Source organism: Macaca fascicularis, chromosome 17 (assembly GCF_037993035.2).
Source record: "Macaca fascicularis isolate 582-1 chromosome 17, T2T-MFA8v1.1".
Lineage (NCBI taxonomy): Eukaryota > Metazoa > Chordata > Mammalia > Primates > Cercopithecidae > Macaca > Macaca fascicularis.
This window is the reverse complement of record NC_088391.1, coordinates 21,738,463-21,751,214: the sequence shown is the minus strand read 5'-3', so window position 1 is coordinate 21,751,214 and position 12,752 is coordinate 21,738,463. Positions and strand designations below refer to the sequence as shown.

The window sequence follows — 12,752 nt, the reverse complement described above, 5'->3', positions numbered from 1 at the left end:
CTGCCTCTTTCTTCATTTTTGGTCTTCTCTCAACAGACAGAAAGACAAAAATTTAACTCCAAGACACTAGTATTTCTTGGCCCAGCTTATTCTTTGAAAGCTATATTGCACCAGCAATTCTCTGGACATTCACTTCTCTTCCCAACCTACTTCTCATCTCCTCTTCCTCCTCTGCCTCTGATTCACCTCAACTACTGCTGTTACTTCTATTTCTCCTGCTCCACCTCCTCCTTCTTCTTTTAAAAACCAACCTTTTAAAAAAATATTTTATAAACATGCATCATTAATGATAATGTGCCTGAAAAGGTATCTTATAAAGGACATCACAAAAGTAATACAAGCTCAGTGGAATCTTTTACTTTTATAGGAAAAGAATTCAAAGTATTTATTATGTCCCTGCTGATGAGTGAATAGTATCACTTCATCCAAACTGCCCACCCCCTGACCCAGCATTTCGTGTTGTTGCAGAACGGCTAGTTTAGTTCCCCAGTATAAATGATTGGTTATAGGTAGACATGAACTCAGTTATCATCCATAGTATCCCACCTTTGAGGATATTTAGGATTATAACCATTAAAGGATGAGGATCATTGGAAAAAATGAGCAAGACACAGAAGGACCAAGTTGGGGAAAAGAAACTATGACTCCAAAAATTCACAGACCATGACAATTGCAAAAAAGACAGTATCAGCAAATGTGGTGATTTTTCCACAGCACTCAAATTCCTGTCCTGCATGTCAACTTAAAAGAATTTTGTCAGAAGTACATCACACAATAATCTACTCACACCCTGAGGTTTTGAAACTTTTAAAACAACAATTGAAAAAAAATTGAATAGGTTATATATTCTAATTAATCTGTGATCTCTCTTGACATTTTCTGATGATTGGACTAATGACCACTTTACCACACCGTTTAACATCCATATTATTTTTATATTTATTGTACATTACGTTGCTCAGGCTTAATTTATGAGCAGGTAAGCCAAAGTGTTTCCTTTTTAAAGTACCTTTCTAGGTGTGGAAATGTTACTGAGTGAAAGTATAGCAAAAGGAAAACACTGTTGAACAATGTGTTTTAACAATTCTTTGAAGCTACAGACTTATTGAAGACCCTATAAAAAGCTATGGCTCCTCCCCTAAAGGGGACACAGTGCACCTATGCATATGAACCACAATTCTGAGCATAATTTCAGGATTTGGGTGGAAAAATGTTCCTAGAGTATTCATTATTACCCAAGCTCTGGTAGGAAGATTGTAGTTTTCTCTAACTCATGCTTGTAGTTTCTATTTTATACTCCTTCAGGTAATAATAGTCTACTGGGAAGAATCGTTAAATAAACAAACCAGGTGAAGTCTAATAGGAAACAGTCACTCTACTTAAAGGAAAATGAGAGTGAGCAACCGCACCTTTCTCTATGTTTCTATTTGGCTTTTATGAAAATCTTTTGGGTGTGGGAATTCAGTGTTTATAACTGTTAGATTTTCCATCCTTTGAACTTTGTTATTTGTACAGCAGCTGTAAAAAGAGGTGAAGGCCGTAAATAGGATCTTAATCGTCCATGCAAATTATATTTCATGGCATATGTTATCGTAGCATTTCAGAAGTTTTTGTAGGAAGTATCTATCTATTTGAATTGCCTGGTAAATATGAAGATGAACAAGGATACTACATGGACCATGATTTCCATACGCTCTGCAAGACTGTTCAAAAATCCCTACTGCCATTAACATTCATCTCTTGGAAGTGGTCTGAAAAAGATGTGGTCTGGTTTACCTTGGAAAAAAATTGCTTTTTTGTTTTTGTTTTGTTTTGTTTTTTGTTCTGCTACTACTGAGAAACTTGAATCATTAGGTATATGTCTCATCTAATTGTTCTAGTTAGATTTTTCTCTGGAAAAACTGATCACCTATACTATAATGAACACAACACATTATCTCTATACTTTTCTCCATTTGTAAAGATTAAACCAACTAACCCTATAACGCTCCACTTAAACAAATTTACAAATAAGAGAAAGATTAGTCACACGTCCATGATTTGGGCTTCCAGTTCTCTTCTTTTTCCCTTTCTTGCCTATCCTTAGGGAAATGTATCTTAAAAAATGCCCTCATTAAAGGGTGAGATGGAAGCTGGGAAAAATAAATCTCAGTTAATCAGCTGTGCTGATTATGGGCATGGTGTCTCATGCCTGTAATCTCAGCACTTTGGGAGGCCAAGGCAGAAGTATCACTTGAGCCTAGGTGTTTGAGACCAACCTGGACAACAAAGCAAGTCTCCATCTCTACCAACATTTTTTTGAAAAAATTATTAGCCAGGAATTGTGGCTCAGGGCCATAATGCTACCTACCTGGGAGGCTGATGTGGGAGAATCGCTTGAGCCCAGGAGGTTGAGGCTGCAGTGAGCTTTGATTACTTCACTATGCAGTGAACTTTGATTACTCCAGCCTGGGTAACAGAGCAAGACCTTGTCACTAAAAAACAAAACAAAGCAAAACAAAAACCATAATGGCAATAATTTGAGAAGGATATGTTCCTCTATCACAACTTTGGTCACCACAACCATCATTTTTATCATTGTCATCACTGGAAACATTACCAGCTATTACCATGTGCCAGGAACTATGCTGAGTTCTTTCCTTGTAGTGTCTCAATAAACCTCACTTCCCTATTAGGTGGGGGCCTTTGCACAGGCTAGTTCCTTTGCTTGGAATGCCCTTCCTGGCGCCTTTCTGATGCCCACTAGCCCATCCTTAACCCATCTAATTAATACTAACCCATCCTGCCACTCATCAGACATTACGTCCTCTGAAAAGACCACCCTGTCTCCATGTCCTTCTATGTCCCCTTATCTTTCTGGATTACGAAGCTGCCAGCTGTGGAAGAGCAGGGACCATACGACTGTTTGCTCAATAGGCAGTATGCAGCACACAGCACACGACCCGGTACATGAGACTTCGTATTTGTTCAATACATGTGGCCCAATACATTGATATTAGATAATGACAGAGATAAACATTATCTAATATCAATACATGTGGCCCATACACCATATATGCAGCCATATAGCAGGAAGTGCCACAGTGAGGATTCTATTACAGTACTTTTCTGGATCCAGAGATTTTACCACTGGAATTCCACTTCCTGCCTCCTCCTCCTCCTCTGCATCTTACTTCCTGTCCTCTTCATCACAGCAGCATAGTGCGGCGTGAAAAGTGCTGGCTCTACATTCAGACTGTCTGGGTTTGAATCTAGATAGTACGTGCAAAACACTGAGAGCTCAATATTTACTGTTTCTAGAATTGCCCTCGTCCCCACTCCCAATATACCAGATGTGCTGGTATGTCGTTGGAATTAGCCAGGGCCCCTTCCAATAGAATTGATGCTCCAGAGAGGCATACAACACATACGTAGAACTGGATGAAAAATGACAAACTAACAGTTTACTAAGGCCATGGAAAAAGAAAAAGATCAAAAACTAATGATGCATCTAATGGTGATGGAAGAAGGATTCTGGTTAGAGAAAGCTTCAACCAATGAGGAAAATGTGGGAGTTGTGTGAATAATTCTAGATTAGGGTACAGTGAAGCATTGGATGCACTGTTCCAAGAACTAGGAAAGGCTGAGGGTAGGGGATGAGAGAAATAGAGGGTACTTAGGAAAAGTTCTGGAAGTCGATGGTAGATATTAGTAAAGATACGGGGTGCATTGAGACTTTATTGCAAATAGGGAGACTGATCCAAATGCTAGGTGACAAAGATAATCATTATCTAGAAGGATGGTGGATTAGAATAAAGCATGGATTTGCTACATGCCTGTTTCTTTTTTTTTTCTGATTCATATTTTCAAAGGTAGCTTATGCTAATTCACCGAGTATATTATTGCCCTTGACTTTGATGACAATTTAAAATTTTAACTAATAAAGAAGACTATAAGCAGTATCCAAACCTGTCTTAAGGCTGGGTGCGGTGCCTCACACCTCTAATCCCAGCACTTTGGGAGGATGAGGTAAGCTGATCACTTGAAGTCAGGAGTTCGAGACCAGCCTGGCCAACATGGTGAAACCCTGTCTCTACTAAAAATACAAAAATTAGCTGGGCATGGTGGAAGGTGCCTGTAATCCCAGCTACTTGGGAGGCTGAGGCAGGAGAATCACTTGAACCTGGGAGGCAGAGGCTGCAGTGAGCCAAGATAGTGCCACTGCACTCTAGCCTATGCAACAGAGCGAGACTCCATCTCAAAAAAACATAAAACAAAAAGCCTTTCTTAAGTATATTAATCGTGATATGACAGACTCTGAATTTAAAAGGTCAACATGAATGATAAATAAATGAGAAAATTTTATATATTTGTGCACATGTTGCAAAATAGAGAAAAATCAACATATCCTAGAAACTGGTGCTATAATTGCAGGTTTAATTTTACCAGTGGTTACATTTCTCATAGTTTCCCGTGTTGGAGTATGGCATGGGAATGAATGACCACAGAATTAGCAATTATCCTGTAATTTTCAAAGTGTGGTTGAATTTGTTTCTGTTAGCATTAAGTTTTCCACTTACATAAAAACTTACTACACAAAAGCTTTGGGGAAAATGGATCAATCTTATGTTCTCTAGTGTTAGAAGCTAGTGAAGATAATGATATCATTAAACTCAATATCCTTATGAAAAAAAGGACAGTAATGGCTGATTTGTATCTCTAAATAGCTACATTAATTAAATTCTAGTCTCTTGAAACACTGAGATTTGGGGCGGAGAATACACAAAAGTTTTTAAATGTTAATTTTGTACAATAAAACAGGTTCTTCTGGCCATTCTTTTTTACTTATAGCACAGGGAGACTTAAAATAAAAAGCTGGAAATTCCCAAGATATATTATTCTAGCAACAATAAGTTCATGCTTCCATAGTGTTATGTGACTTTCCCTTGATTCTAGTTCCTAAGGGCAGGAAAACTGCAGTCACTTCTTTATACGTACGACTTTGCCCAGTGCAGGGCACAATAGTACCCAATGAGAATTTGCCGATGAGGGTGAATACATCTAGTGTGTTAAAATTCAAGTTCTGGAACACTGACTTAGTCACTACCTTGGAAAGAAAGTAGGTAGGAAACCTGAATTCACTATCATAGAAAATTCTCAGATGCCATTTTCTCACTCAAAGTTTCCTGGTTTCCTTAAGCAAAGGAAAGTGGGAGTGTGCAGCATTGGAGACGCAGGAGAACTCTGACCACATAATCTCTCTAGACCTTGGGTTTTTGCCTGGAACATGTTGGTCTGTTACCTTGCAGTGAAGGTGGCTGGGTGGTGGTGCCCTCCGCCTTTAAGACAACCTCAGAGGTGAATGGGCAGCAGGCATGCGTGTTTTCTTTCTGTCTGCCTGGTCCAGGAAGAAGATGGAGAGCAAAGGCTTTGGGAGGGGAAAATTGTCCCTTATCCAGGGGAGTTAGAGAAGCCAAACAGCCTGGAAGACTAGGAGCCTCAGTAGAAGCTCTCTTACTTTAGCTATGATGGAGACAGAGACATTTACTTCTCTTCGTGATGAACAGGAAAACCTAGCCCCACACAGACTGACTTAACCATTGTAACCCATTAGCCTGTTGCAGAGTTACAGAACACAACTAGCTCTTTAGCGGTGTTTGGCTGGTTGGAACTTAAAAATTAAGAAAAAAAAAAGGATCCTCTTTTTTCTAATTCTAAAAGTAATATATAGTGATTCCAAACATTTTGTAAAATACAGAAAAATAGGCCAGCCACAGTAGCTCACGCCTGTAATCCCAGCACTTTGGGAGGTTGAGGTGGGAGGATCACTTGAGTTCAGGAGTTCAAGACCAGCCTGACCAACATGGCAAAACCCCATCTCTACTAAAAATACAAAAATTAGCCAGGTGTGGTGGCCAGCACCTGTAATCTCAGCTACTCACGAGGCCAAGGCAGGAGAATCCCTTGAATCTGGGAGGTGGAGGTTGTAGTGAGCTGAGATCTTACCACTGCACTCTAGCCTGGGCAACAAGATTAACACTCCATCTCAAAATAATAATAATAATATAAAGCAGATAAAAATTACTTGGACTGGAATCATCCAGAAATTATGACATATTTAACATTTTGGAATACTTTTTCTTTTTTAAATAAATTAATGTATACGTGCTTAAAAGTAAGTGGGATCATAATTCATACATTGTTTTTAACCTTATAGTTTCCTTCTAAGTATACTGTGAGCACTGACCCATGTCCTTACATGATTTTTTTTTTTTTTTTTTTTTTTTGAGACGGAGTCTTGCTCTGTCGCCCCGGCTGGAGTGCAGTGGCCGGATCTCAGCTCATTGCAAGCTCCGCCTCCCGGGTTTACGCCATTCTCCTGCCTCAGCCTCCCGAGTAGCTGGGACTACAGGCGCCCGCCACCTCGCCCGGCTAGTTTTTTTGTATTTTTTAGTAGAGACGGGGTTTCACCGTGTTAGCCGGGATGGTCTCTCAATCTCCTGACCTCGTGATCCGCCCGTCTCGGCCTCCCAAAGTGCTGGGATTACAGGCTTGAGCCACCGCGCCCAGCCCTTATATGATTTTTAATGATGCCACAGAATAGTTATATTAATCACAACTCTGTTTTGGGCTATTTACATTGTTTATAGCTTTGGAATTAAAAATACTGCAATGGGCGGTGGCTGAGATGGCCAAATAGAAACAGCTCCAGTCTACAGCTCCCAGTGAGATCAACACAGAAGGTGAGTGATTGCTGCATTTCCAACTCCAGTAGTGGGCTCATCTCATTGGGACAGGTGAGACAGTGTGTGCACCCCACGGAGGGCCAGCAGGACCAGGGTGGCACATCGCCTCACCCAGGAAGCACAAGGAGTCAGGGAGGGAGTTCCAAGCGAAGCCATGAGGCACTGTGCCACGAGGAACAGTGCACTCTGGCCCAGATACTACGTTTTTCACATGGTCTTTGCAACCCACAGACCAGGAGATTCCCTCAGGTGCCTACACCAGCAGGGCCCTGTTTTTCAAGCACAAAACTGGACGGTCATGTTTGGGCAGACCCCAAGCTAGCTGCAGGAGTTTTTTTTTCATACCCCCAGTGGCACCTGGAACACCAGCAAGAGAGAACCGTTTACTCCCCTGGATAGGGGGCTGAAGCCAGGGAGCCAAGTGGTCTTGCTCAGTGGATCCCATCCCCACAGAGCCCGGCAAGCTAATATCCCCTGGCTTGAAATTCTCGCTGCCAGCACAGCAGTCTGAAGTTAACCTGGGATGCTGGAGCTTGGTGGGGGAAGGGGCATCTGCCATTACTGAGGCTTGAGTAGGCGGTTTTCCCCTCACAGTGTAAATAAAGTCACCTGAAAGTTCAGACTGGGCAGAGCCCACTGCAGTGCCACAAAGCCACTGTAGCCAGACTGCCTCTCTAGATTCCTCCCCTCTGGGCAGGGCATCTCTGAAAGAAAGCCAGCAGCCCCAGTCAGGGGCTTATAGATAAAACTCCCATTTCCCTGGGACAGAGCACCTGGAGGAAAGGGCGGCTGTGGGCACAGCTTCAGCAGACTGAAACGTTCCTGCGTGCCAGCTCTGAAGAAAACAGCAGATCTCCCAGCACAGCGCTTGAGCTCTGCTAAGGGACAGACTGCCTCCTCAAGTGGGTCCCTGACCCCGTGCCTTCTGACTGGGAGACACCTCCCAGCAGGGGTCAACAGACACCTCATACAGGAGAGCTCTGGCTGGCATCAGGTGGGTGCTTCTCTGGGACAAAGCTTCCAGAGGAAGGAACAGACAGCAATCTTTGCTGTTCTGCAGCCTTTGCCTGTGATACCCAGGCACAAAGAGTCAGGAGTGGACCTCCAGCAAACTCCAGCAGATCTGCAGCAGAGGGGTTTCACTGTTAGAAGGAAAACTAACAAACAGAAAGGAATAGCATCAACATTAACAAAAACGACGTCCACACAAAAACTCCATCTGAAGGTCACCAACATCAAAGACCAAAAGTAGATAAATCCATGAAGTTGAGGAAAAACCAGCACAGAAAGGCTGAAAATTCCAAAACCCAGAACACCTCTTCTCCAAAGGATCACAACTCCCCACCAGCCAGGGAACAAAACTGGATGGAGAATTAGTTTGACGAATTGACAGAAGTAGGCTTCAGAAGGTGGGTAATAACAAACTCCTCCGAGCTAAAGGAGCATGTTCTAACCCAATGCAAGGAAGCTAAGAACCTTGAGAAAAGGTTAGAGGAATTGCTAACTAGAATAACCAGTTTAGAGAAGAACATAAATGACCTGATGGAACTGAAAAACACAGCACGAGAATTTCATGAAGCATACACAAGTATCAATAGCTGAATCGATCAAGCAGAAGAAAGGATATCAGAGATTGAAGATCAACATATTGAAATAAAGTATGAAGACAAGATTAGAGAAAAAAGAATGAAAAGGAATGAACAAAGCCTCCAAGAAATATGGGACTATGTGGAAAAACCAAACCTATGTTTGATTGGTGTACCTGAAAGTGATGGGGAGAATGGAATCAAGTTGGAAAACACTCTTCAGGCTATTATCCAGGAGAACTTCTCCAACCTAGCAAGACAGGCCAACATTCAAATTCAGGAAATATGGAGAAACCATAAACATACTGCTCAAGAAGAGCAACTGTTTTGTCAATTTTTTAAGGAGATTATTTGTTTTTTGCTTCTTGAATTAAGTTCCTTATTGGTTCTGGATATTAGATCTTTGTCGGTGCATAGTTTACAAATATTTTCTCCCATTCTGTAGGTTGTCTGTTTACTCTGTTGATAGTTTCGTCTTGTAGAAGCTCTCTAGTTTAAATAGATCCCACTTGTCAATTTTTGTTTTTGTTACAATTCTTTTTGAGGATGTTGCCATAAATTCTTTTCCAAAGCCAATGTCCAAAATGGTGTTTCTTAGGTTTTCTTCTAGGATTCTTATTGTTTGGGGTCTTACATTTAAATCTTTAATCCATCTTGAGTTAATTTTTGTACCTGATGAAAGGTAGGGGTCTAGTTTCATTCTTCTGCCTATGGCTGGCCAGTTATCTCAGCACCACTTATCAAACAGGTCGTCCTTTCCCCATTGCTTGTTTTTGTCAGCCCTGTCAAGATCAGATGGTTGTAGGTTTGTGGCTTTATTTCTGGATTCTCTCTTCTGTTCCATTGGTCTATGTGTCTGTTTTTGTACCAGCACCGTGCTATTTTGGTTACTGTAGTCTTACAGTTTGACGTGGGTAATGTAACGCTTTCAGCTTTGTCTTTTGCTCAGTATTGCTTTGGCTATTCAGGCTCCTTTTTGATTCCACATGAATTTTAAAAGTTTTTCTCATCTATGAAAAATGACATTGGTAGTTCAATAGGAATAGTGTTGAATATGTAGATTGCCTTGGGCAGTATGGCCATTTTAACAATATTGGTTCTTCCAATCCATGAGCATGGAATGTTCTGTCATTTGTTTGTGTCATTTATGATTTCTTTCTGCAGTGTTTTAAAGTTCTCCTTGCAAAAATCTTTCACCTCCTCAGATGTGTCTTTAGGTATTTTATTTTTGTGTATGGCTATTGTAAATAGGATTTCATTCTTGATTTGGTTCTTGAGTGTTATTGATGTATAGAAATGCTACTGATTTTTGTACATTGATTTTGTATTCTGAATCTTTACTGAAGCTGTTTACAGTTCCAAGAACCTTCCAGCAGAGTCTTCAAGGTGCTGCAGGTATAGTCATATCATCAGTAAAGACAGATAGTTTGATGACTTTTTTCCTATTTGAATGATTTTTATATGTTTCTTTTGCCTGGTTGCTCTGGCTAGAACTTCCAGTGCTGTACTGAACAGGAGTGGTGACAGTGGTCATGCTTGTCTTTTTCCAGCTCTCAGGGGGAACAGTTCCAGCTTTTGTCCATTCAGTATAATGTTGGCTGTGGGTTTATTATAGATGGCTCATTGTTGTGGGTATGTTCCATCAATTCTCAGTTTTTTAATGGTTTTTATCTTGAAGGGATGTTGGATTCTACCAGAAGCCTTTTCTGCATGTATTGAGATGATCATGTGGTTTTGGGTTTTTAGGTCTGTTTGTGTGATGAATCACATTTATTGATTTGTATATGTTTAACCAACCTTGCATTCCAGAAATGAAGCCTACTTAATCATGGCAAATTCTTTTTTTATGTGCTGCTCAATTCAGTTTGCTAATATTTTGCTGAGAATTTTTGTGTCTATGTTCATCAGGAGTGTTGACCTGTAGTTTCCTTTTTCATTGTGTCTTTGCCAGGTTTTGCTATCATGGTGATGCTGGCTTTATTGAATGAGTTAGGGAAAAGTCCATCTTTCTCAATTTTTTGGAAAGTTTCAGTAGAATTGGTACCAGCTCTTCTTTATACATCTTGTGGAATTTGACTGTGAATCCATCTGTTCTAGGGCTTTTTTGGTTGGTAAGTTTTTTTACTGATTCAATTTCAGAACTCAATATTGGTGGGTTCAGCGTTTCATTTTCTTCCTGATTCAATATTGGGAGGCTGTATGTTTCCAGGAACTTATCTATTTCCTCTATATTTTCTAGTTTTTGTGCATAGAGGTACTCATAATAGTCACTGTGGATCATTTGTATTTCTGTGCAATTGGTTATGATGTCACTTTTCTTGTTTCTAACTGTGCTTATTTGGATTGTCTCTCTTTGTTAATCTATCTAGTGGTCTATCAATTTCGTTTATCCTTTCAAAATCTGACTTTTGTTTTCATTGACTCTTTATACAGATTTTTGGGTATCAGTTTCATTCTGTTCTGCTCTGATTTTTGTTACTTCTTTTCTTCTGCTAGCTTTGGAGTTGGCTTGTTCTTGTTTTCCTAGTTCCTCTAGGTGTGATGGTAGATTATTACTTTGAGATCTTTCTAACTTTTTAAGGTAAGCACTTATCACTGTAAACCTTCCTCTTAACACTGCTTTTTCTGCATCCCAGAGGTTTTGGTATGTTGTGTCACTGTTTTTATTTATTTGAAATAATTTTTTGATTTCTGCCCTAATTTTGTTGTTTATTCAAAAGTCATTCAGGAGCAAGTTGTTTAATTTCCATGTAATTGTGTGATTTTGAAAGATCTTGATATATATTTCTATTTTTATTCCACTGTGATCCAAGAGTGTGCTTGGTATAATTTAGATTTTAAAAAAATTATTCAGACATTTTTATGGCCAAGCCTGTAGTCAATCTTGGAGCATGTTCCATGTGCAGATGAGAAGAATTTATATTCTGTGGTTGATGGGTGGAGAATTCTGTAGATGTCTATTATGTCCAGTTAGTCATATGTCAAGTTTAAGTCCCAAATTTCTTTGTTACTTTTATGCCTGAATGATCTGTCTAATGCTGTCAGTGGGGTGTTGCAGCCCCTGAATATTATTGTGTGGCTGTTCAAGCCTTTTTGTAGGTCAGAAGTATTTGCTTTTGGAAACTGTGTGCTTCAATATTGGATGCATATATATTTAGGATAGTTAAGTCTTCTTGTTGAATTGAACTCTTTATCATTATGTAATGCCCTTCTCTATCCTTTTTTACTATTACTGGTTTAAAGTCTATTTTATCTTTACCTCTTTCTGTTTTCTGTCTGCATGATAGATCTTTCCCTAGTCCTTATTGCTGAGCCTATGGGTGTAGTTACATGTGAGGTGGGTCTCTTGAAAACAGCAGAAAGATAGTTCTTGTTTTTCTTACCCAACTTGCCACTCTGTTCCTTTTAAGTGGGGTGTTTAGACCATTTACATTCAATGTTCATATTGACATATGAGATACTGAACCTATCATGAAGTCATTAGCTGGTTGCTTTTGTAGTTTCTACTGTGTAGTTGTTTTATAGGGTCTGTAGGCTATGTACTCAAGCGTGTTTTGTAGAAGCAAGTGTATTAGTCCATTCTCACACTGCTATAAAGATACTACGCAAGACTGGGCAATTTATATAGAAAAGAGGTTTAATTGACTCATTTCTGTATGGTTGGGTTGGCCTCAGGAAACTTACAATCATGGCAGAAGGGGAAGATGCACGTCTTACATGGCAGCAGGAGAGAGAGAGGGGTGAGTGAAGGGGGAAGAGCCTCCTGTAAAACCATCAGATCTTATGAGAACTCACTCACTATCATGAGAACAGCACGAAGGAAACCACCCCCATGATTCAGTCACCTCCCATTAGGTCTCTCCCTTGACATGTGAGGATTATAATTCAAGATGAGATTTGGGTGGGGACACAAAGCTAACCATATCATTTCACCCCTGGTCCCTCTCAAATCTCATGTCCTCACATTTCAAAACCAATCATGCCTTCCCAATATGTCTTAATGCATTCCAACATTAATTCAAAAGTCCAAGTCTAAAGTCTCATCTGAAACAAGGAAGTTCCTTCTGCATATTTTTAACCAAACTTGCATCCCAGAAATGAAGCCTACTTGATCGTGGTGAATTCTTTTTTAACATGCTGCTGGATTCAGTTTGCTAATATTTTGTTGAGAATTTTTGTGTCCATGTTCATCAGGGATATTGACCTGTAGTTTCCTTTTTTCATTACGTCTTTGCCAGGTTTTGGTATCAGGGTAATGCTGGCTTTATTGAATAAGTTAAGGAGAAGTACCTCCTTCTCAATTTTTTGGAAAGTTTCAGTAGAACTGGTACCAGATGTTCTTTACACATCTTGTGGAATTTGACTGTAAAGCAATCTGTTCCAAAGGATGGATAAAGGAAGCCTGTAAAATCACAAGCAAGATAGTTCCTTGTAATATACA

General features: G+C 40.0%; 1 long non-coding RNA gene across 1 annotated transcript in view; it reads right to left on the bottom strand.

Annotated features, from left to right (window-relative positions):
- LOC107126552 (uncharacterized) overlaps positions 1-12,752 on the bottom strand; it is a 47,233-nt gene that overhangs the window by 24,295 nt on the left and 10,186 nt on the right. The window contains exon 2 of the long non-coding RNA XR_006693663.3: positions 2,351-2,474. This is a non-coding gene — a long non-coding RNA (uncharacterized lncRNA). The remainder of the gene's footprint in view (positions 1-2,350; positions 2,475-12,752) is intronic.